Genomic DNA, 25926 nt, shown 5'->3' with positions numbered 1-25926 from the left:
TGGCAAAATGTGTGATCAAGTGATTGAATGTCAAGTAACAAGTTTGGGAGAAAGTTCTTCCAGAGAAAATGATGGCTTTTTTCAGAAGGACAATTCATCTGGAGTCCTAGATCAGCTTGAGCTTTGTTACCTGTGTTTAGAGAATGAAGTAACAAAGTGCAGGTATCTCTTTTCTCTCAGGAACATAGGAAGATGCTTCATCAAATTCAGAAGTTAGCAGTCTGAAGACTGGGAATGGCTCAGAATGACTGACTGACTGAATCTCAATCTCTCTCTCTCTCTCTCTGGATAGGATTGATTGATTATGTGCCATCAAGTTGCTGTCAATGCTTAGCATCTATATAGATAGATTTTCTCCATGATAATCTGTCCCTACCTGGTCTTTCAGTGCTTCCAACAGTGCACTCATCACCACTGTAACTAAGTCTGTCCTTCTTGCTGCTGATTGTCCTCTCCCTCTCTTTGCTTCCACCTTTCCCAGCGTTAAAGCCTTCTCTAGGGAGCTAGGTCTTCACATAATGTTTCCAAAGTAGGATACTTTGAGTCTGGTCACTTGCCCCTTGAGTGAGAACTCTGCTTTGTTCAATGCTTTGTTTGATGATCCATTGGTTTGTTTTCTTGACTGTCCACAGTATTCCCAGGAGTCTTCTCAAACACCAAAGTTCAAAGGTGTCAATACTCTTCCTATCCTGCTTCTTTAAAGTCCAACTTTCACTCCCATAGAGTGTCACAGGAAATACCATGGCTTGCATAATTCTGATCTTTGTAGGTATAGACGCATCACGGCATTTGAATATCTTTTCCGTAGCCTTTATGGCTGCTCTACCAAGTGCTAGTCTGCAGCATATTTTTGACTGCTTGTCCCTTTACTGTTGATGGCTGATCCTAAAAGACAGAAGGTATCTGTCACTTTGATATCTTCATTTTAATTCTAAGGCTGATTGTTCTACCTGTTGTCATTAGTTTGGTCTTCTTTATATTTAATTTTAGTCCCGTTTTTTCACTGTGCTCCTTGACTTTTATTACTAGAGCTTGCAGATCCTCTGCATTTTTGGCCATCAAGGTAACAGTGTCATCAGCATAGCACAGGTTATTGATGTTTCTTCTTCCAGTTTTAAAACAATGCTACTGGATGGAATAATGATGCAAAATAAGCAAGGCTGAGTCATGCATGAAGGTAAGGCTGTGCTCCCCTTTGAGGGGGAGTCTGGATTATTATTTTTAAAATATACATTTTAAATTTACAGCCTTTCTGAATTTCCAACTTCAAATACTGCCAGTTTTCAAGAGTTGTGATTTGAAGCAGAGGCATAAGTGGGAGGACAGGGGTAGAAGTAAAAAATATCAAGATGCATGGTGGCCATGACACTTAAAAAGGGGTAGGGCTTAGACTGTGGAGTCACCCCTATTTGGAGGGGTCTTACAGGGGTAAGAAAAGGGACCAAGAGGCCATTGTGGCCTTGAGCCACAACAGTCCACACTAATCTAGCTCAGTATTAGGGCTACCATATTGGCCTTCAAAAGTACTGATGCCCACTAGAAGGTGTTAAGAGTTGAGTTTTCTGTATCTCTCCAAGTCACACTGGGGCCCAGATCTGGCAGCCTTATAAATTCTGCCTGCTGCAGCTGTCCAGCATTTTAGGCAGAACTATTTCCAGTCCCATATAGACTGGAAACTTTGGTAAGTCAGGAATATAAACAAATAAGGATATTTTCAACTTGTTTAGGTATGGCTAGTTCTCATTAATTATGTTTAATTGTCTGCAATACAAATATTGTAACAAAGCTTTAACAGGTTAGATTTGGCATGTATGTTCTCAACTGTGGTTTCTATTTTTATACAAACATACTAAATGGAACATAATTAATAGAATTTGTCATATTCTATACTTATATACTCTGTATACATATACAGAGCTCTGACTAGTGGGGTCCAGAAGGCAGGCCTTCTCTGCTGTAGCCCCCGCCCTTTGGAACATCTTGCCCCCGGAGGTGAGATTGGCCCCCTCACTCTTGGCCTTCCGGAGGGATTTGAAGACCTGGCTCTGCCATCTGGCCTGGGGTGCAGAGGGAAGACATCAGGTGTGGGGATGGCTAGCCCCTTAGAGGCCTAGTGTTTGCTGCTCTGAACTATCGGCCTCCTGGGCTCTTTCTTTTTTAGTAATTGTTTCTACAGGTTTTAGGTTTTATGTAATTGTATTTTTATTTATTGTTTTAATGAGTTGTGAGCCACCCAGAGTCCCCCATTAGGGGGAGATGGGCAGGGAGAAATTTAATAAATAAATAAATAAATAAATAAATATTAAAAAGGCCATAATTAATAAGATGTGGGGACCTCACATAGCTTCACAAGCAGGTCCAGTGCAGTGTACATGCAAGGCTTTTTGATGTAAAGGTACTTCCACACAAAGACTTTGAATCGGCTTGAAACTCAGCACTAGACCTCTAATGAATCCACAAGGCTGGCAGAGATCAAGAGCTAAGCAGATTTATTTCTGGCTGGGCTTCAGTGTATTTGAAATCACACTACAAATAACTTTCCTTTTGCTACTCTGAAGCTTTGAAAAACTTGTGGGAAGACTACTTTCTTGCTGGACCCATTTGGGGTCAAAGCAGCTTCTTCCCCTTCCCCATTGCCAAGATGTCTTGTCAAGGTGCCATTTTTTTACATATTTTTAAAGTGCATCAAAGGGAGGTGCCTTTACAGATTCACAGTTCCCCTCCACCCATAGCTACTGCTCTGATTTTAACTTTTTTGAAAAATCACTGGATAAATGCACCCAACATAAATTAAACATTCAAACTGCAATGGGGCACTGACTGAATGCCCATTTTGCATTTTCGTAGTTTGTGTTGGTGGTTGGATGAAAGAGAATAAATGCTTTGCTTGTGGTTTCCTTAACAGTTTGACAGTTGGCAGCAGTGAAATTAACCACAAGCCAGCAATGTTTAGGACCTGGGGAGTGAAAATGGTGGCAGAATAAAAATGACCCTTGTATGCCTTTAGGCAAGTGCCCTCACATCTCCAATCGATGCCAGCTATGACTACTGGGTACCACCATTTAACTGTCTATAATTCCCCAAGCAACCTAATATTTTAGCACCATGAGAAATTTGAAAAAAGATTTCCATAAAAGCACTATTGCTGCCTTACTCTTAAGGGACACCACTGGACAAGAAAATTGAGTGTCACCAACAGGCCCCTTACAGTGGCTTCCTCAACCCATTCGGGAATTGGCTATAAATTCCCAATGTATTTTGTTTAGTTTCAGCTTATATTGTGAATTTAACAATGTTTATTCAACAAACTGTGGTTAAAGCAAATCATGACTTAGAATGTAAGAACTCTGAAGGTTTCAAACCCATAGGATACAACTTTCAGTACGCCAGCTACAATGGTCTGACCATGACAAATTAATTACATTGGGTTTATACACTGCATTGAGCTAAGATTTGTTCGGCAAGGTATCTTGGCCATAATCATAGTGCCAAGTAAGTCATGGTACTGAAGCATAACCAGAAATGCACAACCTAAGATCCCAGGGACATAGATTGTTCTCAGAAGCCTTGGTTGTGTTTCTCAGTCTCTTCAGAAGTTGCCACCAAAATGTAATTTTTAATTTGATAGAAAGGAACATTATTACATTTCCATTGTACTGAATTGTCTTAATATAACCTATATTAAATTTAAATTAAATCAAATTTATCTTTTTTGCCTGACTTCACCTTTTTTGGCCTAATCCAGACTCTGCCTACATTTGGTTCTTAACACCAAGTATGGCTCTTGGTGCAAAAGATGTTGCACAACTCTGACACAAATCATGGTGATTGGAATTCTTAAAGAAAGTTGTTGAGGAGCAGTTATTAGGACAGTACAGATCACATAAGAAGCCTGAAAACAAATAGTTTCCAATGCAGATGGTACCCAAATGGAAGGAAAACAACACTGATACTGTTATTCATTTCCCATTTATCTTACTGTATCTTGTGCTTAACATTCTAAACCACTATGAAATGTTTGAAACAATATGCCCTAAGACTTGCCAGTAAGAAACGTAATAAGGATGCCCAAAGTGAGAGCTCTGAAGCATCTTTTCTAGATCGTTGTGGCTGAAAATGAATTAATGGGCGGTTACATTATTTGAATCAGGAAATGGTCAATAATATTATTTATGATAAGCACATCTCATACACATAAACAAAGCTCAAAGGGGCAGAGTCTGTACAGAGAACAAAGTGAAAGGGAAGTTGCTCAGCAGCTGTGTTTGCAGTTCAAAGATATCAACCATCACAGGCTTAACATGAAACAAATGACTGTCAACTTCAGCCTGCAGTTTGCTGTGTATTCCTGATAACTCTGTGCCTGTGGAGCTCATACTGAATATTATGGATTTAAGCAATTGCATTCCTAAAAAGGAATTTTTATCTTTATTTGTTTCACTAAAACTGATGAGCAATGATAGGAAGCAGCTGGGGAACAGACACGCTGATCCTCTGAATTAGAAAGTTATGATGAAGGTTGACAGCCATATCAAGATTTTCTTCATCTATTGGCCTCTATTTCAAAGCATGTTTTTACTCCCTCTAACGTATACCAAATATAAAGAAGTCCAGAAGTCAGCACTAAATAATGCCCACTGAACTCTACATCCTTGTGAAGCCTATAGAAATCTATGGGTTACTTGGAAAACATTTGCTCCCTGTATTTTTTTGCCAGTCCTACATAGAGAAGCCAGCCAGACTTAATCTTCAACCATGGCAATAGGATGGTGTCCTCCATTCCACCTAAGGTCACAATCTAGTTTAAGGAGCACAAAGCCAACTAGATAATATAAAAAAATCTGTCTTTCACTGTTGTCTTTCCATTCCTCCTGATGCCTGACCCCCCCCCCCCCCCCCATGCAGCAGCAGCAAAAATCACATGAGCAGAAACCATGCACACACACACAGACACACACACACACAAAATGCATCCTGGTATGTGTGATCTAAGATGGTTGCCCCTCTGTCTGCTTTCCTGTGACAGAACCATTGGAAGAAGACATCTAAGTGGGGCAGCCACCTAAGTCTAGCAATTAGTAAACAGCACTCTAGCTGTAGCAATTAACCTTCCTTGCTCTTTCTACATTCTGGTATCAGCACCAGAATCACTTCTTTTTTATTTATATTCTTCTATCTCTCACGTGAAAATGCTAGATTGATAAGACTGCTATTCTTAACCTTTAACCCTTCCTGGGGATTGCCACCTTGATGTAGCAGAAACTTTTCTAGATGGAAAATGTTTTATTTATTTATTTAAATTTATTGGCCACCCAATTCCAGTGGACTCTTTAAGAAGTGATTCTACTAGAAAATGAGGTAGTAGAACAGCTATCAAATAAGAAAGCACAAGGCACAGATTAAATATACAACTACTAGAACAATGTGGGTTTTTTGGATTTTTGGTCCTGAAAGTCCAGTTCTAATGATGTTACTTATATCACTGGTATAGTATTGCCAGCACTAAGAAGTCTATGGGCAAGATACTTTCCAAGGGCATTCATATGTGCCCATATACTCCCCATTTCTCCCCTCCCTAAGGAGAAGAGCAATAGCAAGGAGACGGAATGGGCCAGACAACTAGTGAGCCAGTAAGAACTGGATGATGTCAGGACCTTGTTTGAAATTCTCAAATAAAAAGTGTAGGTGAGCTTGGAGGGCTCCAACTTATAGGGCCTGAGCCTGGTGGTCTTCCACTTGCAGCACCACTCTTGGTCTGAAAGTCATTTCTGGTGGTCACTCTGAGTTCTTCCAGATCCCACAACAGTGGCCCCAAAGAAGAGAACCCACTCAATCTGAGTTTTGAAATAAGGGTGGGTGTACTTCCACAATAATTTCAGCTATTCTGGGTAGGACTCACAATTAATGGGAAAAGTGAAATAAATCAGGTAACCTTTCCCCTCTTTTTTTTTTTTAAAGGAAAAAGATTAGCCAGCCATATGTTTTTCACATAAATCAAACCAAGACACTACTGGTGGAAGCTTGAGAGTTATGGAGAAAGTTTTGGAATGTACCCTGGAAGGAGATGTTTAATAAAAGCAGACTGCTACATGCCAAGCTCAGAGGACCCTGTGGCATTTCGTTTGCCCTGAGGCTAGCAATGCCTTGATGTGTTGTTCCTACCCCACCACCCATTCTAGACATGAAGCTCTTAATTCAACGGTCTCTGCAAGAAAACTTGGAGCCCATGGCTGTCTCTCCTGTAGAAAACTGACCTCACCAAGATTATTTGGAACTTCGCTCTGGTCAGGTAAGGGGAGGGAAAACAATGGCAAAGAAGCAAAAGTAGTAAGAATAAAAATAAGTGACGCACTATTTAATATATGTAGTCTAACACTATCAGAGTATCAAATATGTTGTTTTTGCTGACTTTTCTTCCAGCATCTATTTCAATAATTAATAAACATTTCCTTCCTCCATTCAGGCTTATGACTCTCATTGCCTGTGGGAATAATTTTAGCCAGTTTCCCACTTCTACAATAACAAGAATGTTTTTTCAGTGACTCAAGAAAGGAGGACACCACATCCAATTTCCAATAGTATGTCCAAATTATTTCCACTGTTGGTAGTGCGTTTGCTAAAACTATTTTGTTACAGTAAATAAGTCACCTATTGTATTCAACAATATTGTCAGTAAATCAAGGGGTTGACATAGCCAAAACCCAAGTGAAATATTTTCAAAATCACCTTCCTATGTTTGTGCATTTGTCCATAAATGAGGAAAAATCACCTCCAACAGGCTAATATTTCCAGCAATTAAAATGTTCTTAAGAAATAGTTGACAGAGTTTTTACAAGATTAGCCTTCAAATATGCTTTGTACTATATTTAGTATATTCTTTCACAGTAAACTGCAGTAAATAGTATGATGTAGAGTTAAGGTGTTCGACTAGGACCGAGGAAACCCATGCTCAGGCATGAAAGCTCACTGGGTGACTTTGCACAAGCCACTATCTTTGAAACCCACTATCTAGCATGATAGTTATTGATGGGAAGAATTGGAGGAGCAAGTGGTTCGTATGCCACCTTCAGATCTTGGAGTAAAGACAGGATATCAATCAATTGATCAACCAGTCAGTAATAAATAAATGCTTCATTAAGAATTTTTTTTTAAGTATTATAGATTTTTAAAAACAAACCTTTGTTGCTATCTTGATTTATTTTTTTCAGAAGAAGTCTGTTAAACATTTTGTTTTTTGTTTGGTAGCCCACACTAACTCCATTTAGTAGACACATGAGTTACTTCCACTGGCCTAGTGTCATCAGTTTTTCTTTTAGAAGATTACTGAATTCATCTGCCTTCTCTTGCTCTTTTGTGATACTATCCTTATTCTTGCCTATGGAGAATTAAGTCATCCTGCATTCAGGGAGAGATATTTCTAGACACTCTCAAGTTCTAGTAGTCTCTAGCACTGATCCTACAGTATGTTAAAGAATAATTAAGGTAGGCATTTTGGTAGCAAAGTTGGAGTTTTTTGTTTGTTGTTATTACTTTTCTTTTTAGTGCCAGGTAAACTGATTCCTGATTTTAAGGGGGAGAGAAAAGGCATTCTGAGCCAAACCTCAAAGCAAATAGTATCAATTGCACTTTATGAATTCCCTAAAAAAAAAAAAATCACTTGGTTTGTTCATCCCTATGTGGAATGGTTGTAGTTTCCAAAGTCAGTTTGTATTTGTTTGTATCTAAACAAATAAAACAAGACAAAGCATAAATTCTTCAGCTTCATCACTGAAAGCAAAAGACTGCCCATTTCTGACATTTACTATTAAAACTGGAATGAGTTTTAAGACCTATGCATTCCATTGTAAATTAGTATTTTGATGTGTTTATTACATTATCTTCTTGCAAATAAATGCAAAATATTTATTTTTGCCCTTCCTCAAAGGTCTTCCACAGATATGCCTTTTGTTATTGAGTGATGATAGCAATGAAGTGTCTGACTAGCAGAAACATTTGTCATGATGCAAGTAAGAGGTGACAATGATGGCAGGTGAATATCTTGGGCAATACAGTAAAAATCTGTAGTTGCTGGCTGGCTATCTTCCCACACTGACCAGCCCATATCTGTGCCCTGGAATGGCTACCCAATCAGCAATCATGCAATCCTAGTGTGGTTTGAAACAATTCAGGATGCTGCTATAGTTAAATGAGTTGAATCAGATACCGTAAGGGAATGCTACTAATAAATGAAGACAATCACAGCTTCATTATTGAATTTATCTATTTGCTAATGTTTCACCTTTTCCCCAATGAATAGGATACAATTAATCAACTGATTTCCTATGGTCATCTCCTTTCCCAACCATCTAGTGAGCTAACCATGTAGCTTGGAACAGCATCAGCAGGGTTGACTCTAAGATGTCCAATAATTTGGAACTGACTGAAGTGAAAGCCTTTTAAATACAGCTCCTCAAACTTAAGGAGACAATATGTATGCTGCCTGAGAGTACTTCTATTTGTCAAGGTATGTTAGGAATTAGTAGCCCAACATAATCAGCTCCCTCAGGCCATCATCTATGTATGGGCAGATTTGAACTCAAGAGCCTGTAGAAGAGCAGAGGAGAAACACGTTATGCAGTCCCAACTGGTTAGAGAGCTAAAATTAACATTGGAACCTGGCCTCAGTGGCCTTTATACTTCAAAGCCATATTCTCCACATACAGAACACACCACCTCAGATGAAAGCATGCCTCTGGGTAATGAAATGCAAAGATCTAGGACTCTAGGCTAGTTTGTTGAGCAATGTTTTAAGGATTCTCACTTTTCTTGAGAATGATGGCTTTTCTAAACAGTGAAGAAATGTATCCCACCTTTAAAAAACATGCTGGATTATTTTACATAAACACTGAGAGAACCAGACACCTTGTCTGGGGCAAAATGCAATATGCACAGCGCATTTGATTTATTTTAAAGCAACAAAAATAAGTTGAAAAAGCACAGAGGTTTATACAAGTTGAGATATGATATAAAGCAGAGTATTATTTGTGCTCAAAGAAGAAAATATAGACCATTTTATAATTACAAACAGGTCTAGGCTTCAACTTTGAGCAAAACCTTATGTGTACTGTGTTAAACAATAGAAAAAAAATTCTTGCTGACTTTTTTTGTGGCAAGAGTATATTAAGTTATATTATAAAGGGAAGTTTGAACTCTGAAATGTTATTGAGCATGAAAATAAGCTTTATTCAAGAGATTCTTGTTCCTATAATTGGTTAGTGCCATTTAGACACCAGTAAGATGCCAGTATTAGTATGCCAACAGTCTTGTATTTACCAAACCACTTTAAATATGAAATTAAAACTTTTCCCAATAAATTATAAAGCTTCTTCTCCCATTTAAAATACCCCTCCCTCTGAAAATACCTCCAATGACATCAAATTTGGATTTTCGAAAGCATTTTAGTTCCCTAATTTCACAGTACAAAATACCTGGAAATAGGAACAAAAGCAAGATGGTTAAGAGTTGTATTACTACTACAACTTACTACACCTCAAGCTTACTACACCTCAAATAAGTTGAAATAGCAGAAAACATTGCCTAACAAGTTTCTAGACCCTGTGTGCAGGTTTCTGGGTACTTAAAAACAGATCTAATCATGACAATTATTTCTGGATCTTATACCAGTGTAAAAATTCAGTTGCACTGTGTTCCACATTTCTTCATAGCTTAAAATACCAAAATTCAGTGCTTCCTGTTTCCTTTTTCATTATAACAGTCTGGAGGAACTGTCTTAGATAAGCTACAGTCAACAATGCCCCATTCATGTGCAAAAGTTGAAAAAGTACATTCATTTATGGAGTATAAAATAAAGTACCCTTGATTGCTCTTGGCAATGAAACCAGAAGGTACAGCTGGAGGGTGCCCAGCAATGCTGAAGTTCCAGGCTTTTGGCCAGGCTTTTGCCATTTTAAATTCTAGCTGAAGTTGCCATTAGGGCAAAGTTTAACATTCATAATTTGACTGCTTCAGTATTCTGGTATAATTAGACCCTCTGTGGCCAAAGGAACTTTCATGGTTTCTTGAAATTTGCACTGGGAGCTGTCCCAGGTACTGCCCTGAATGACCCACGGCCCACAGGAATTATGATGCAAGGGCTTCCCTTTTCACTTTAAGGTAGGAATAGGCAACTTAGTGCTTTCTATATGTTTTGGATTGCAGCCCCCACAAACCATTGCCATCGTCAGTGTTGGCAGGGACTAATGGGAGATGAAGCTCAAAGACTCTGGAGGGCCCTGGTTTTCCTATCTTTTCTTTCATGGTATGTGTATCTGTGTACACACAGTCATGTTTTGCACAAGACATTTCAGCTGGGGTGGCGGAGTTACTTTTTCATCACTGTCGTAACTGCAAACAGTCACTGTGCGAGGCAGTCACTAAATGAGGACTACCTATTGATTCATTTATTTGATAAATTTATATAGCTGCCCATCTCACATATGTGACTCTGAGTGGCATACAAAGTTAAAAACACAAAACAATACAACAAAATAACCACAAGAATAATTTAAAAACATTTAAAACAATATAAAACTATTAAAACTATTAAAAAAAACATAATCAGCAGGAGAGACTTGAAAAAGCCTTTAGGGTTATTAAATATTCATTTGGGAGGGCAAACTAAAGCTGCTCATTACAAAAGACTATGGCAATCTTTGATTTCCTTTCATACCGAATGATGAAAGTTCTTTCTCATTTGCGGCTATTTAAGGAGATGAATAAAACAAAGTAAAACTCCATCCTATCTGCCAGCATCAGGAACATGCCATCTGGTAAACACAGGAAAACCACACTGCCCACTTGTTTATTCAATCTGTTGTGATTTAAATTATTAACTGATTTTTTTTCACACATTTTTCTAACTGAAACCCAGAGTGCTTGGGACTATGTCAAGAACTGCAGAATGTTGCTGGCTTTGCTTTTCTTTTTTAACAAGCAGCAGATACGAATCAACATGATCTTTTCCCTTTCCCTGTTTTCTGATTCCAATGTCCAAATTGGATTTAATCCATAGAATGCACAAGCAAATCCAGTGGAAGAGGTATGACTTCTCTTAAGTTCACCATTTTGCAATTTCCCCCCTCTCAAATATTCTCCTTACACCGTTGGCTTTCATATGCCATATCCTGATAGGAAATCCTAGAACAATAATATAAGGGAGAGCAGGCATAAAGAAGAAAAGGTATTTTTTGAAGCAGACAATTTAATTGGAACAAATGCGCAACTGAAATACCGTTGCTTTTAGTGGCAGAAAATAGAATTGCAATCTATTTCTTTCATTATTCAGAATTTAAATAATTATGTGCTTTTTCAAAGCTGATGGAGATTTATTCTGCACCAAGTTTGCAACAGTTAAGGGATAGGTAGCATGTGCAAGTGAAGGATCATGCAGAAATGTGTCTACCCTCCAAGACTATTTTAGAAGCCCCGTTAGAGGCCCTGTTTAGGACAATGGGGCCTTCACAGTTGTAGCATCTGACTCTGGAATTTGCTTTCTAGCATCAACCCTGATTGCTCATTGGAAGGACTGATAATGAAGCTCAAGCTCAGATACCTTGGTCACCTAATGCGAAGAGAGGACTCTTTGGAAAAGACCCTGATGCTGGGAAAGATTGAAGGCAAAAGGAGAAGGGGACGGCAGAGGATAAGATGGTTAGATAGCATCACTGAAGCAATAAGCACGAAACTGAGCAAACTCAGGGAGGCAGTGAAGGACAGGAAGGCCTGGCGCAATATGGTTCACAGGGTCACGAAGAGTCGGACACGACTTAACGACTGAACAACAACAACAGACAAACATCCCAAAGGATGGTCAGGCTTTAGCTTATGCCCTAGTTTTGAAATAGTTTTGAATTGTGATGGATCAAACATGCAGTGTATTAGTTCTTAAGAGAACATTTATCGTCCTTCAACTATCTCATTTGATTTATTGTGAATGTTAAATAATGCATTAAAAAAATGTAACAGTCCAAATACAAGGCTAACAAGCAAATCTAATTCTGAATCATGAACACCAGAGAGTCGATGAAAAAAAGCAGAACTCTTGCTGCCAAAACGACAATCCTGAGGATGTGGAGTAAAAGCAGAACAATGATCAATGATTGGTTTCAGAAAATATATTACAAAGTAGCACATCCACCAGAAGATTATTATACTCCTCTTGTTTTCATACTTTTGAATATGGAATATGGTCATATGGATAAAGATAAAGTAGCAGTATTTTAAGTTCCAATAGCATTACTTTAAGTAATGAACTAGCTGCAAAGCAATAATGGCAAATAGGCTTTTAAATTATACTATTTATCCATTCCAAAGGGTGCAAGGCCAGTTCTACAAGGAACCTCTGTTCTGTTCATCTATTATCACCAAAACTGCTGTTACTTGGACTCTTCTCTGCAACATGTTTTAGTGCTTTCTAGCAGTTATACATATAATCACTACTGGCACAGAATTGCAATAGACCACTAAACTTCCATTTCCCCCCTTCCCACTCCTGCAGGATCTGTCTGTTGCCCAGATCATCTATTGTACAAGTACATATTAGCACTAATGTGTGTGTGTGGGGGGGCTCTTTCCCTGTGCAATTTCTATCTATATATTTTATTGCTAATGGCAAACGAACGGTCACTCATGCCCTTGTTATCTCCCAGATAGACTACTACAATGCGCTCTACATGGGGCTATCCTTGAAGAGTATCTGGAAGCTTCAGCTGGTCCAGAATGCAGCCGCACGAGCTATTTTTGGGGTCCGAAGAAGGACCCATATAACACCTTTGCTCCGTGAGCTGCATTGGGTACCAGTTTGCTTCCGGGTCCAATTCAAGGTGTTGGTTATCACCTTTAAGGCCCTACATGGCATGGGGCCAGGCTACCTGAGGGACCGCCTCGTCCCCACGATTTCAACCCATCCCACCCGATCTCACAGAGAGGGCATGCTCCAGACCCCCTTGGCAAAAGAACTCTGACTAGTGGGGTCTAGAAGGCGGGCCTTCTCTGCTGTAGCCCCCGCCCTTTGGAGCATCTTGCCCCCGGAGGTGAGACAGGCCCCCTCACTCCCAGCCTTTCGGAGGGATTTGAAGACCTGGCTCTGCCATCTGGCCTGGGATAGGGAGGGAGGTTGTCAGAAATGGGGTTGGCTAGCCCCCTAGAGGCCTAGTGTGGCTTCCATCGGCCTCTTGGATTATTTTTTTCTCTTCTTTCCATTTGTGTAGGTGTGTCTGTCTTTTATAAATTTTAATTATGTATTTATTGTTTTAAATTGATGTAAACCGCCCAGAGTCCCCCATTGCAGGGAGATGGGTGGGGATAAGTCTATGTATAAATAAATAAAAATAATGATTTTACACTATAATACAATATATCTGTTAGCTTAAAGAAAATCTAAGTTTACTTGTATTTATTTTTTCACTTGATTTGGCACATGGAGGGTGACAGGATGTCTGCAGCCTTGATACTACTATATCGTCAATCCTACCTGTATTAATTGGAGAAAGTTTTATGTTTAGGATTACAGTTTTATTTCTTTGTTAATCTACTAATTGGGTTAATAAATGCACTGTGAAACACACTTGCTAGCAAGATATCCCTTTGGATCCAATGGCAAGGACTTACTCCTAAGTAAAAAAAATATGCACACATCTTCTTAACAATGGATGACAGCCTGTGTACATTTGAACCAAACTGCTCCACATTCTTTACAGATTCTTGCCTGAAGTATGAAATGTGTAAGTCTTTTTCCTCTCAGAGAAAGTCTGTGGAAAGCCATCCATTATCTAGAAGTTTGTCGTTCTGCTTATTATAACGCAAAAAAGAAGAAAATGCAGATGGATGGCTGTTTACATTTTCCCATAATCTGGAGAGCACGTAGCAGACTTTCACAGCAAATACATTTCCAAAGGCTATAACTATATATAGTTCAAAGTGCTTGGAACTTCGTTTTAAGAAATACTGAAAATACAAAGGACAATAGTTTGGCCCAGACTATCTTGGATCTGCACTGTTCTGTAACAAAACACATTAGCCTTCTCTAACTTTGGCCTCTTGCTTTTCCAGATATGTTGTGACCACAGCTCTGACAATTAGTGGCTCTGAATTTTTGGAGCACTGCTCTTAAATTATCTGGAGATGCCAGGCTGAAGAGGATTGATTTATATGGCTGTAGGTCAGATGACCTTTTCTTTGCATATTCCCTAAAATACAGAAACAATAGAATATAATAAATAAACCTGAACCCCCCAGAAAAAGTACTACCTCCTTATAATTGTCATGATATAAAAATGCATGCCTCAGGCTTGCAGCTCCCGCTGGGTAGGTTTTATACCAATGGGAAGAAAAACAAAGTAAAAAACCAAAACCATTGAGCAAAACTGAACTCTATCACATTGCTTCTTCAAGTTGTGGAAGCCAGCGGTGATTTTGAAGAGGTGGATTGTCTGCCATGGACCATCTCTTTCTAGTTAAGGTTGTGCGTTTCACTCATTACGTCACCATAAACCTCCTCCTCATCCATATCTTCCTCAACATTTAGTTAATTGTTATTATTAACTAGCTATTCCCTATTTATTTGGGTTTTTTTTAATGTGGGGATCTGGGTTTGTTTATTTTAGCAAGAGAGGAAAAGAGCATAAATGAATCATTCTTTTCTGCTTCCTTGACATTCTCAGGAATCTTCCTGCCATTTGGCAAAGGTGACATAAAACATCTTATCTTGCTCACAGAGCTTAGAGTCACATTGGGGAGTATAGTATTCTTGCACTTACTTACTTAAAAGGTGACCAAGGGGTGTATGTCTTTCATTGGACAATTTTTTCCAGAAATTTGCAGCCTCCCTGACTTTCTATGCTTCAGTTCAATCCCAAGGGAAGATATCATGAGAAAGATTCTCCCATTGGACATTTTCACACTGGCAAGGTGGGCAGCCAGTGAGATTTCAGAATTATAGAAATATGTATAACAGAAAGAGCCTAACATCTTGGTAGCAGCCTTAAGAACCTCCAGCAATGAAATCATCCCAAAAACACCACCAAGAGAAATTTGACATAAATTCTGAAGCACTCTGACCATATGGAAGAGAATAGCAGGCGCTTTATAAGGGAAGAAATTTTTTTGAGGAATTGCAAACAGATTATAACACAGCAACCAAAGTGGTATATAAATGTGTCGTCTCCAATGATACTTCATTTGCTCATAGATACTAGTCTCCTAACTTCATAGTATTTACAGGAGGGTTGAGATGATGAGGAAGGGAAAGTGTAAAATCAAATGACATTGAGCAAGTGCAGGTTTATCCATATGCCATTTCACATAGACAGACCACAGACAAAGAACCTGTGATCTAGATATCTCTGACTTGTAATCATGGTATTCCTCACCATTAGCTATGCTAGCTGGGGCTGCTAGGAACTGTACTGTACTATACTCAGCAATATCCAAAGGACCACAGGTACTCCACTCATGATACAGAGGCACTATTCTTCACATGGCTACCGACCAATACTATCCATGTAGTCAATGTTTCCAAGCTACTGTCAATGCTAGAATGGCCTAAACACTTGTACTGTCAGAGGGGAAGACAGCTGCAAAAGTGGGTTTTCAGCAATGGAAACTGAACTCCCTGTGAGAACTTGAGTACTCCAAGTATTTAATAAAGGAGTATTTAAGAGAGGATCCATTTGATGGTATCTTGCTGAGATAGTCATGATAGAGATAAATGCAGATAATCAATACCCAGTCACAGATCCTGCACACCTTCTTTCAGAAGCTAATTCCTTTGCATTCAGTGAAACTTATTTCTACATAAATATGCTACTTGTATCTTTGTAAACTAAAGATATCACAAACTGTCTCTTCACAAGCCAGATTCTTTCTTACTGGTGATTCCATGCCATACACTAGGATGATGGAAGGATGGATGTTCCCGTCCTTCTGAAAGCAGGTACCCATCGAAGGAAGCCCAAGGCCAATCAGCTGTGTTGGCTAACTTCTGATATGTGCGATCAGGCTACAGTTCTCTCTATAATAAGCTCTAGTTTTTGATGTTTTACCAAGTGTTAGAGCATTTGTCATTGAAATGAGGGTCTTTTCATTTATAGAGACTTCAGGTGGGCTCTTTGAGAAACAGTATGGATAAGATGCTTGCTAAAGATTACCAAGAGAATTTCTGGTTCATTCCAAATGCAAGCAGTTCCATGGATTTATATAATAAATGGAGGTTCCCATCATCACCATGACATTGCTCATGTCAGACCATGTTCTTTTTTCCTAGCCAGAAGCTATTAAACCACCAAATGCTGCCCTTTTTTACCTAGAGCAGAATAGTTCTGGTACATGCTGCTTTTATCGAAACAACAGCCCAAGTTTTCTTTTCAAAATGAACTCAAGTTTACTCCAGCACAAAGCCTCTTTGTTCCTTTGATTGGTGATGCAGTGAATATAATCTAAAAGGTATTAATCAATCTGCAAGCTATCACTATCTCCTCAAACTATGGCACAAATTCAAACAGTCAAGGTTAGTTCATATATACAGCAAATCTAAGGATTGGGTTTCACTTTCATACAAGTAAAAGAAAATGTACAGTTGATTCACTTTCTGCAATGCTGGCAGTGAAAGCCACAAAACTCCTCTATAGTGATCCTGAAAACCACACGGTCCACATATCTTAGCAGATGACAACCTCAAATTCTACTTCACTTGTTGGAACCAAATGTTTACCAGCTGTACTTCTAGACTATCCAATAATAGTATTTTTCCAATAACTGTGCAGACCCTAAGATCATTTCCTATTATATTTATCATTTATTTGGATATTTATCCACTTAATTCCAGAATCTTTAAACTAGTTACAGTATTTAAAACACACAAATAAAACTAACATAAAATTAGCAAACTGTTAAAATCTTCACTTTCCCATTGTTTCTCAGCTATTCCTTCATTCATTAGCTTCCATGTTCCCAGTTAAAGAATTTTGTCACTTAAAGACCCAAAATACAGAAAAACAGATTTAAACTATTTGTTTAAAGACCTTAATAAAAATGTTAAGGATTAAAATTTTATTATATTGCCTACACAATTCCTTGAATGAACAATTTTAAGTATGTTAAGAAACATAATAAGATGAGGACAAGCATGTCTGATTTTGGTGTTCAGTTACGTAGATTCTGTACTTGGTATAACACAGACAATTCTCACAGGTGTACTTTTGAATGCCAGTAGTAGAGGCAACCATATGAATTTGCTCACTGAATGTATGAGAGATTCTACCTATTGGATACTCCAACATCTTTATCCCTGCTATTCATGTTCCCAAAATGTCACCCAAATCCTCATTCTATGATTATTAATTCTAAGATGCAAAAATGCTGACCACTCAAAAGACTGATGAACGTTAAAATTGGAAAATAACAGCCATTATGGAGGACCATGAGGAATGGAAATTTGGAAGCTTAAGTCTCAAGTTAAGATGGCACCAGATAGCAGAAGATTGTTCTATTGATTCTCTGATTTGTGCACTCTGACCATAGATGATAATAGAAATTTTGTTGCACGTGGTCTTTTCAGCCCCCCAAATATTAGGATTTAATTTAACTTAATTTAATTTTTAAATTTTAATTTAATTTAATTTAATTTTTAAAAAATATTTAATTAATTCAGTTTAGGCACTGCCTGACTTCCAACTGACTCTACAATAAAATTAATCAGAACAGAAACTAGAATATCATAATTATAAAAGGAATTAGAAAGGAATAAAGAACTAGAACCAATGGTAAGTCCAGTTAACCCACCCATATCCTCAAACAAATCCAATCCTAACCCAAGGCCTGGGAGAACCTTTCCAGGGTGGGAGCCATGTGAATATCAGGAACAACCTCATTCCAAAGGGCAGGCACTACGACAGAGAAGATATGCTTCCTGGATCCCAATAGATGATGTTGTTTAACTGAAGGGACCTGGAGCATGCCAATCCTTTCAGCTTATACTGGCTGGGCAGACACCTTGGAAGATAGGTGGTCCCTCAGATAACTAGGTCCTATGCTATGTAGGACTTTATAGGTCACAACCAGTACCTTGAATCGGACCCAGAAGCATACTGGTAATCAGTGCAACTTATGAAACAGAGGTGTCACATGGGCATACTGAGGCATGCCCATCACTGCTCATGTTGCTGCATACTGGACAATTGACGTGTTTAAGTGGTCTTCAAGGGCAACTCCATGTACACTGCATTGTGATAGTTAAGCTGTGAGGTGACTAGGGCACGAGTGACTGTCTGAAAGTTTTCCCAACCTAAGAAAGCATGAAACTGGCACACTAGATGAAGCTGTGCAAAGGCGTTTCAAGAATAAAGCTTGGTTATACTTTATCAGATATCATAATTTTATAGGAATATTATGGTAATGTGTTCCACTAAATACTGCATGTACTATCTCACCCTTAAGCATGAGAATGAAACTGATATTTCTAATTTATATTAACTGGAAGAACAGTTCAGTTAAAAGTTTGTTTTGATAGAAGCAATGCATAGCAGCTCTTACATTTTCTGTACAATATTGAAACATGAACTATGATGGGTTCCTTTTTAATTATATACCCATTACTGGTATACAAGAGTGTGTATGCAGTCAGTCATCGCTTTGGAAAATCAACATTTCTTGTTTGATAAGGAGTTTAAGTTCTACATTGTAATTGTTATACAAATGTGGTTTGAGACATTTCATTTTGATAAGAATGACAGGATTCTTTTGCAGTCTAAAAAATTCCAAAAGATTAATTTTCGTATAATTTATAGTGATGCCTGTTTCAACTAGTCTAGGACTATTACAGATATTATGAATTTGGAATGGGCTCTATAGGAAGTTCTGACACACTCCAAAAATCCAGTGAATGAAGTTAAATATTTTAAGGGTTTGTGAAGGTTTATTCATTTTTTAAACTGAAAGAAACACATTGTTTATGACTTTTGCTCTCATAATGAAACTTCAGTCTGATTGAACAGGTTCAGAGAAAGATTTCTATTTCTTTTCAGATCATATAAATGTAATACAGTATACATCAGAATTTATAGTTTCTACATGGCATTTAAATCATGGCTTATGCTACAATGATTTCCTATTCTATCTTGTCAACTTTATGCAGAATAAAGCTGATCATTTTCTGTGCGCTCCACATATTTGAAAGATCTAGGCATTCTGCTGAGGCAGTAAACAGACATTTCCAATCGTAATCTATTTACAGTAGAATAAAAAAAAAAACTTGTGGCCGAATAAACTAAGAACATCAAGTTGTATCTATGTGCACTTCTATCAGATTCTATGTGGATTTAAACTTGCATTTCCTCCAACCCTAATCCAATATGCCAGCCATGACACAACCACCTGAAGTCCCAGGGCTGCATGAAGCCCTTGAAAGCCTCGCCTTCATCCCTGAGGCCGCTACAAAGACTCACACCTGCCTGAAATTTCTAATATCATTGAAAGGGAAAAATAATTAAATACATAGAGTCGACACCAACTTGATGGCACATAATCAAGCAACTGTATTAACTGCATATAATTATTTGAATTGTAATTAAATATACAGGACATTTAAATCAAATTTAGTTTTTACCTAGGGCCTGCCTACTCTTTAGAGGAAGGCCCCTGGCAAACCACTCAAAAGCCAAATGATGCCGTTCCCCCCACCTCCAGGTTGCATACTTTTATACAATGCCATGTGGCTTTTGCAAATTGTATCTTGAGTGTAATCCAACAGCTTGAAATAGGACCTTAACAGAGAACTGCACTGCAGGCTTGTTTTCTATTATTGTCTCTTCTCAATATAAAGAAAAAGAAATGGATAACAAGGCAGGATTGTGGCAAGGGACAATTCTAGCTTTACACCCATCTACAAAAGGTGCTCAACACCTTTGTATAACTAAATTTAGTAAGCTGACCTTCAGTAAGAAGCACAAACTCATTTTACAAGACCATCATAATTATTCTTCCCCGGCTATAGTTCCTTTCAAGCTACAGTAGAATATAGCGACCATTTTCTCATTTACTCTGTAATTTCTATCACAAAGTCTTTGTGTTTGGTTTTGTTTTTGCTCTCATGAGAGGCATTTTAAAAAGCATCCCAGAATAACTGTTTCATTCAGTGTATCAAAGGTCCTTACAGTTTTTCATGAAAGGAAAGGAAACATGAAATGTCTTGCAACCAAAAGATCTTGTCATGCTTACCAAATAGTACAATTAAACATTTCACCACACTGAAACTAGCTATTATCATCTGTGCTGCTACCCAGATTTTAAACTGAGAGTGTATCCAATGTTTGGAAAATATTGCATCATTATGAAATATCACACATATTATGCAAGAGGAAATTCTTTCAAAATGTTGATCATAATTACTTATGCTGCTTCCTTAACAATGCTACTGCTTCATTCATTCTTCCCCATTCTGAGCTCTGTATCCCACAGAAAGTCACTCAAATGTCTACTTGTTAAAATTATAGCATTTACAGGAAATATCTTTCTAAAGTGTTTTCCAGAATTTAATCTTTCATGAGGACAGAGGATATTTAAAATGAGACATCATGATCAACATCTTGTGTGTGACTTATTCCTCAGACCCTTTATAAGAAAGACCCAGAAGTTAACTTTACATGCATTTGAGAACTGCTGAACAATTAACAAGAAAAGCAATAAGAAATCTGTAATAAAAAGTTGAAGATGACTCACCAGAGTGTGCTTTTTAACTTGGAAACGTCTAGCTCTGTCAGATATTATTTTAATAATGGTCATCCTGGGCTTCAGCATGAACATATGCTGAGCATTAGTATTTAGCAATATTTATATTAGACTGTGTTATGGAATTATTGCTAGAACCATCTTTCTAATGATCAGGTTTTGCTAACAAGCAAAATGAGCAGGCTGGCACAGAGGAAGTTTGATGTGGTATTTTCCTAATGTGTTAGAACTATATTTAAAGCTCCACCTGAGACCAGCAATTTTAATAGGCTATGTTCCTTGGAACTCCTTTGTGCTAAGTAAGATTTTATTCCCAAGCCTTGTTGAGAGGCGACTATTTTAAGAGGAATAAGAATGTCAGCCTCTACATAACTGCAGATTCTGCAAGAAATAGAGACATAAAATTTGTGCTTTGAGGATTGTAAGGACTATGAAGGCACAATGAAATAAAACAGAAATTTAATAGAACTGGCTTTACAGGTTCTCCCCCAATATAAATTTAGTGCGTTCATACAAAATTCAAGTAGTGGGATTTCCTTTTTCTTTCACTACCCTTTTATTGTCAATTAATACATGGCATTTTGCAACTTTAATAAAAATTAGAAAGCTCACCATTTGTGAGCAATGCAGTATTGAACTTACAGAGACAGAAGATCCACACAGTCAGCCTAACCCAAATAAGATAAAGATAAAGCCTCAGTCTAACCCTGGTGACCCCTGTTCACAGGATCTTCTTCTTCAAGGCTTTTGATGTAACCCAGTTCAGATTCCCTTATCTCTCTCTTCACTAATACAAAGCAAACCTAAACGGTTCCATGCTGTAGTAAACAGTGAACAGGAAGAAATGGAGTTGGAAAGGCATCAGGACCAAGAGCCATGACTACTACTTTTCCTATCATCTGGAATATTTAAAAATATTTAAAATATCATGCTTACTTAAAAGCTCTATTGTACTCACTCAACATACTGAAGTAATTTTAAGTAAACTTGTAGAGGATTTTATTATATTATCAACAGGAAAATGTAAAAAGTATTGTTTCTGAATGTTTATATGTAAGACTCTAAGCTGAAGTACAGTACTAATGATCACTTTTGCAAGAAACACATTGTGCTCCAAATACACAATTAATAGCAATGACCCAAAGACAAAGATCAATGTAAGTACTTATTTTTACTCATCTTTTTATACAATATTAAATCAACAGGCAGTTGTATGGAGACTATTCTTGTAATTCTGCTTCTTCTGCTTCATTTTAACAGAAGCAGTGCCATTATTACTATACTGCTCAGCATGTAACAATGTGCTGCCAACATACTTTAGAAGCCCCACTTATGTTAACGCTGACAAACCTGATTTTCTCCTTTCTAAAAAATAAAAAGTTTTTTTTCTGTGAATCAATTTAATTAATTGACCATATATTGTATCGATCTATCGATCTATCAATCTATCTAATTTATTGACCTTTTCAACATTAGTCCATGGCTTCAAGTTTTAATTCCTTGCACAAAGCACATGACTTTACAAACATAATATTGTTTGCCAAATGCAATACTCATTCTAATATCACCCTTCTTCATTTATTCTTACTTACTAGTTCTATTTATTCTTCCAAATCTACACATACTCATTCTTACCTCTTAGTTCAAAGCAACTTGCTGGGATTCCATACATAACTCCTTCTCTTGTATACTTGGAGATTTTTAATGGTTGGCATCAACATCCTTACTTTGTCAAACATCCAGTTGGGGTATGCTCAGTATCAGTTCTATGTTTCTGCACTGTAGAAGGTTTCTTTTTCATCAGCGTAGGGTCTATAATATACAGGCTACTTTGAATATGATGTCATGGGAAAAAGTGTTAGCTGGGTCAATGTGGATATTTACCCAAAGATTTTAAAGTCATTTCTTCCTTATGTATAATGTCATCTGCTTGAGTCCTTCCTGTTGTACTGCACTGGCTCTTTCTCCCCATCCAGCTTTACTTTCCAGTCCAAATATAGCACTAGTGAAGCGAACAATCACCAAAAATGACTGTTTGTAGAAAGTACTTGGCAGTCCAAACTCAAACTCTTTCCAAATCCAAACCAAATGTGTCAGCGAAGATGAGACTGTTCTGTAGAATGTTTGCAACTGCCCCACTCTCGCTCTCACTCTTGATAGTGGGATGATTTGCTCACTGGTTGTTAAAAATTGTTGAAATGTTGTAGTTCTACTGTCAAGAACTTGAATCGTAAATGGATATCCACTTTCAAGTCTAAGTTCAGATAGAAATCAACAAACTGGCCCATAGGAAATCGTAGTTGTTTCAGACTGTAGTTCATAATATGGGGATTATTATTAAGTTTCAGGATGGTAAAGTACAATATCCTTAAATGATCTGAGTGGTGAAGCAAAGGGTTCCTGACTAACAAGTAAGTAAGTAAGTAATGCATACTTTCCCTTTTAGAAGAAACAAGTGGGATTTGCAATGATTTGGAATCTGAATACTTTAATAATTGCCTAAACATGCAGCTAAGATCCAGTGAATAATTGGTCCTTTATGCCATTCACACACAAAGAAAGCAAAGAGTCAACATCACAGCCCCAGAATAACCCACCCATTGCAATATATACATCACTTCTACTCCACATTAAAAGCATCAACTTTTCCTTTGCTCCAGGCAACAAAATGTCTTGAGCTGGTCCTGGGCATACAGGAAAGCTGAAAGGAATGAAAACTCTAACTGCCCAATGCTTTATTTTGCATTATCTAAGGCTAGCAAGAGAAATGTCTGGCAGGATGTCTAAAGCCAGCTTCTACTGACTTCTTTTTCATGATGTTTCTGAACCCTGTCCCCAGTGTTCCATCATTTATAACATTATATGGAGATCCACAAACATTATGAGCTAATTAAGCTGTAAAAATAGTTTTGCACTGATAACTTGCCATGGGGGGGGGGGGGGAGGAAAGGGGAGTTTTTTTCAACTTCCTGTTAAGCTGCAGCACTATTTCAGAATATGATCCTTTTAGCAAAAGAAAAGCACATTCAGAGATGTGCTCACACATAGTAATTGAATGCAATTGCATTTTGGCCCTCAGAATTATGTGTTCTTTTCCCCTATATATAGAAACTATTATTCATATGTTCTTAGCAAAACTGTCCCTTTCATAAAGCTTCACCTCCCAAATCAGAAGAATACTTCTGCATTGTTCTGTGGTACTCCTTAAATGTCTTCCATCTTTCTTTTCTAGTCACAGCTCCCTCCAGCTGGTCAATAGGTGAGTGCTAAAAATCAGGTCATTGAAACTTTGCCCTCTTTCATTCTCCTCTTGATGTGTTTGCTTTTATATTCTGGAAAAAGAAGCAAAAATATTCACTATGTAGGGTCACTGCAAAGTTGCCCCTCAGAATAGCCAGGAAGGAATGGGGAAATGGTGGCAAGGCAAATGATGTTTTCATTTCAGAAAAGGATGAAAAATCTCTGGAACCAAGACAGGAGTTCTACTAATGGGCAGCAATCTGCTCAGCTGAAGGCTGTATTTCCTCTAGAGCAGCAGCAAAGCTTACTATCTTCCAGTTGAGCAAGAGATGATCTTCAACATATGAAGATCATCTGAGACCCCATGGAGGATACACTTGAGGTTACAAGAACAGTACTAATCTAATCTAATAATGCTACTTTTGTGTGTAGCAAGGCCTTGAATTGGGTCTATGAATGTGATGGAACAAAGTATAGCCTAAGGCAAAATTAATCAGTCTGTAATGCCAACCTGGTGAAAGCACCTTTTTGAAAACATTTATTATTTGATGCAGGAAAAAATGGTTATAAGAAGGATTAAAAGGTTATAAGAAAGTACATAGGGGAGTCCTAACATTTAGCACACCTATCACCCAACTTTGGTTTATTTTGTCAGCCTAAAACCAACTGTCAATAATATAACTAGAACAGGAACTGATATTCCAGTGTGCTCAGCATCCACAAAATTATATCACTTACTGTATCTTTATTATATAATAACCACAAAATTCTTTTTAGGATCCAACATATCACATTGTTATTGTTGGCAAAATTTGCTTAGAAATATTATACCAAAATACTGCTTGATGTTCCCTAACTTGTGCAAATGTTTGAAACAGGAGGAAAAGTGGACAATTCCACTTTTGATTTAAAATGTTTCATTACAGGGTCCAGAATGGGTTTTCTGTCTCCATTTTGAGACCAGAAATCAATGAAGTGAATTGTGAACAGAGGGGACAAGCTGACATGCAATCAGTTCCACCGACTCTTTTCACTGTAACACAGAGCGTAAGGACTAGTCCCACCTCCTGTTCACTGAAGCAACCCACAACATCCCTGACAGATGCCCGTCTAGTCTCTGTTGAAATAGTTCCAATGAGGGAAAATCTCCACCTTCCAAGGAAGTCTGTTCCATTGCTGAACTGTTTTTGCCATTAACAAATTTGTCCTGAAGTCTAGCTGAAATCTACTTTCTTGTCATTCAAACACATTGCTTCTTGCTATCAGAGATAAGGCTGTTCCATAGCAGATAACAGTTAATGCCAGCTTGAAACCTTAGAGAGACCGTAATTTGCATGGCTTGTAGGCAACCTCTCCAAAGAGGTCTGTTGTTGGAAATGCTGTCATGATTAAAAAAAACAACAACCCTAAACAATTGTAACCAGTATTAGAATAATTGGATGTCTTCCCTTAGTATTTCACATTTATTACTGTTGAAGTATAGGTGTGTGGAGAACTAATTTTTTAAAATGTTTTGCTTGCATACATATATTTTTTTGAGAACAAGATTGGTTCTGGAGTGCTGAATCCCTTCTCTCTAACTTCTGCACATTGATTTGAACAAATCTTGCAGAGCAATTCCTTATGCCTAGTGTTTCTCACCTGGATGTCTTCCAGATATGACTACAGTTCTTGGAATTGCCAATTGCTAACTTGTTAGGGAATTCTGGAAACTACACCTTCAAAAATTGGAACAGCAGGACATTGCAAAAGACTAATTCAAATCTTTCTAGATTTGTCATTCACTTCTGAAGTATTTTTTTTTTCATTATGTTGCTCTCACCTTCAAAACAAACTTAAAATCAATAACCATGAGAGATACAAACTGTGCATATCTTGACAGTGGAAAATTGCACATCTGTAGCTGTATCTATTTCTTTTCTCATT

At 37.8% G+C, this 25926-nt stretch overlaps 1 protein-coding gene and 1 long non-coding RNA gene across 3 annotated transcripts in view; one reads left to right on the top strand and one right to left on the bottom strand.

The window, feature by feature from the left end:
- PDE5A (phosphodiesterase 5A) overlaps positions 1–22658 on the bottom strand; it is a 102488-nt gene extending 79830 nt beyond the window's left edge. Inside the window, exon 1 of the mRNA XM_025166525.2 lies at positions 22396–22658. The gene's annotated coding sequence lies outside the window, so the exon portion shown is untranslated. The remainder of the gene's footprint in view (positions 1–22395) is intronic.
- Positions 1–25926, top strand: part of LOC148216869 (uncharacterized) — a 39172-nt gene that overhangs the window by 3135 nt on the left and 10111 nt on the right. The window contains exons 2-3 of one of the 2 annotated variants that reach the window (XR_015794592.1): positions 5959–6289; positions 6464–7056. This is a non-coding gene — a long non-coding RNA (uncharacterized LOC148216869). Of the gene's footprint in view, positions 1–5958; positions 6290–6463; positions 7057–25926 lie in introns of those variants that run through there. The other variant, XR_015794593.1, reaches the window with a different exon arrangement.

This window comes from Python bivittatus, unplaced genomic scaffold (assembly GCF_059951505.1).
Source record: "Python bivittatus isolate LINGU-HERP-01145 unplaced genomic scaffold, Pbiv_v1 ctg000070_np1212, whole genome shotgun sequence".
NCBI lineage: Eukaryota > Metazoa > Chordata > Lepidosauria > Squamata > Pythonidae > Python > Python bivittatus.
Note: the sequence above shows the minus strand (reverse complement) of the source record. Positions and strands in the feature narration are given on the sequence as shown.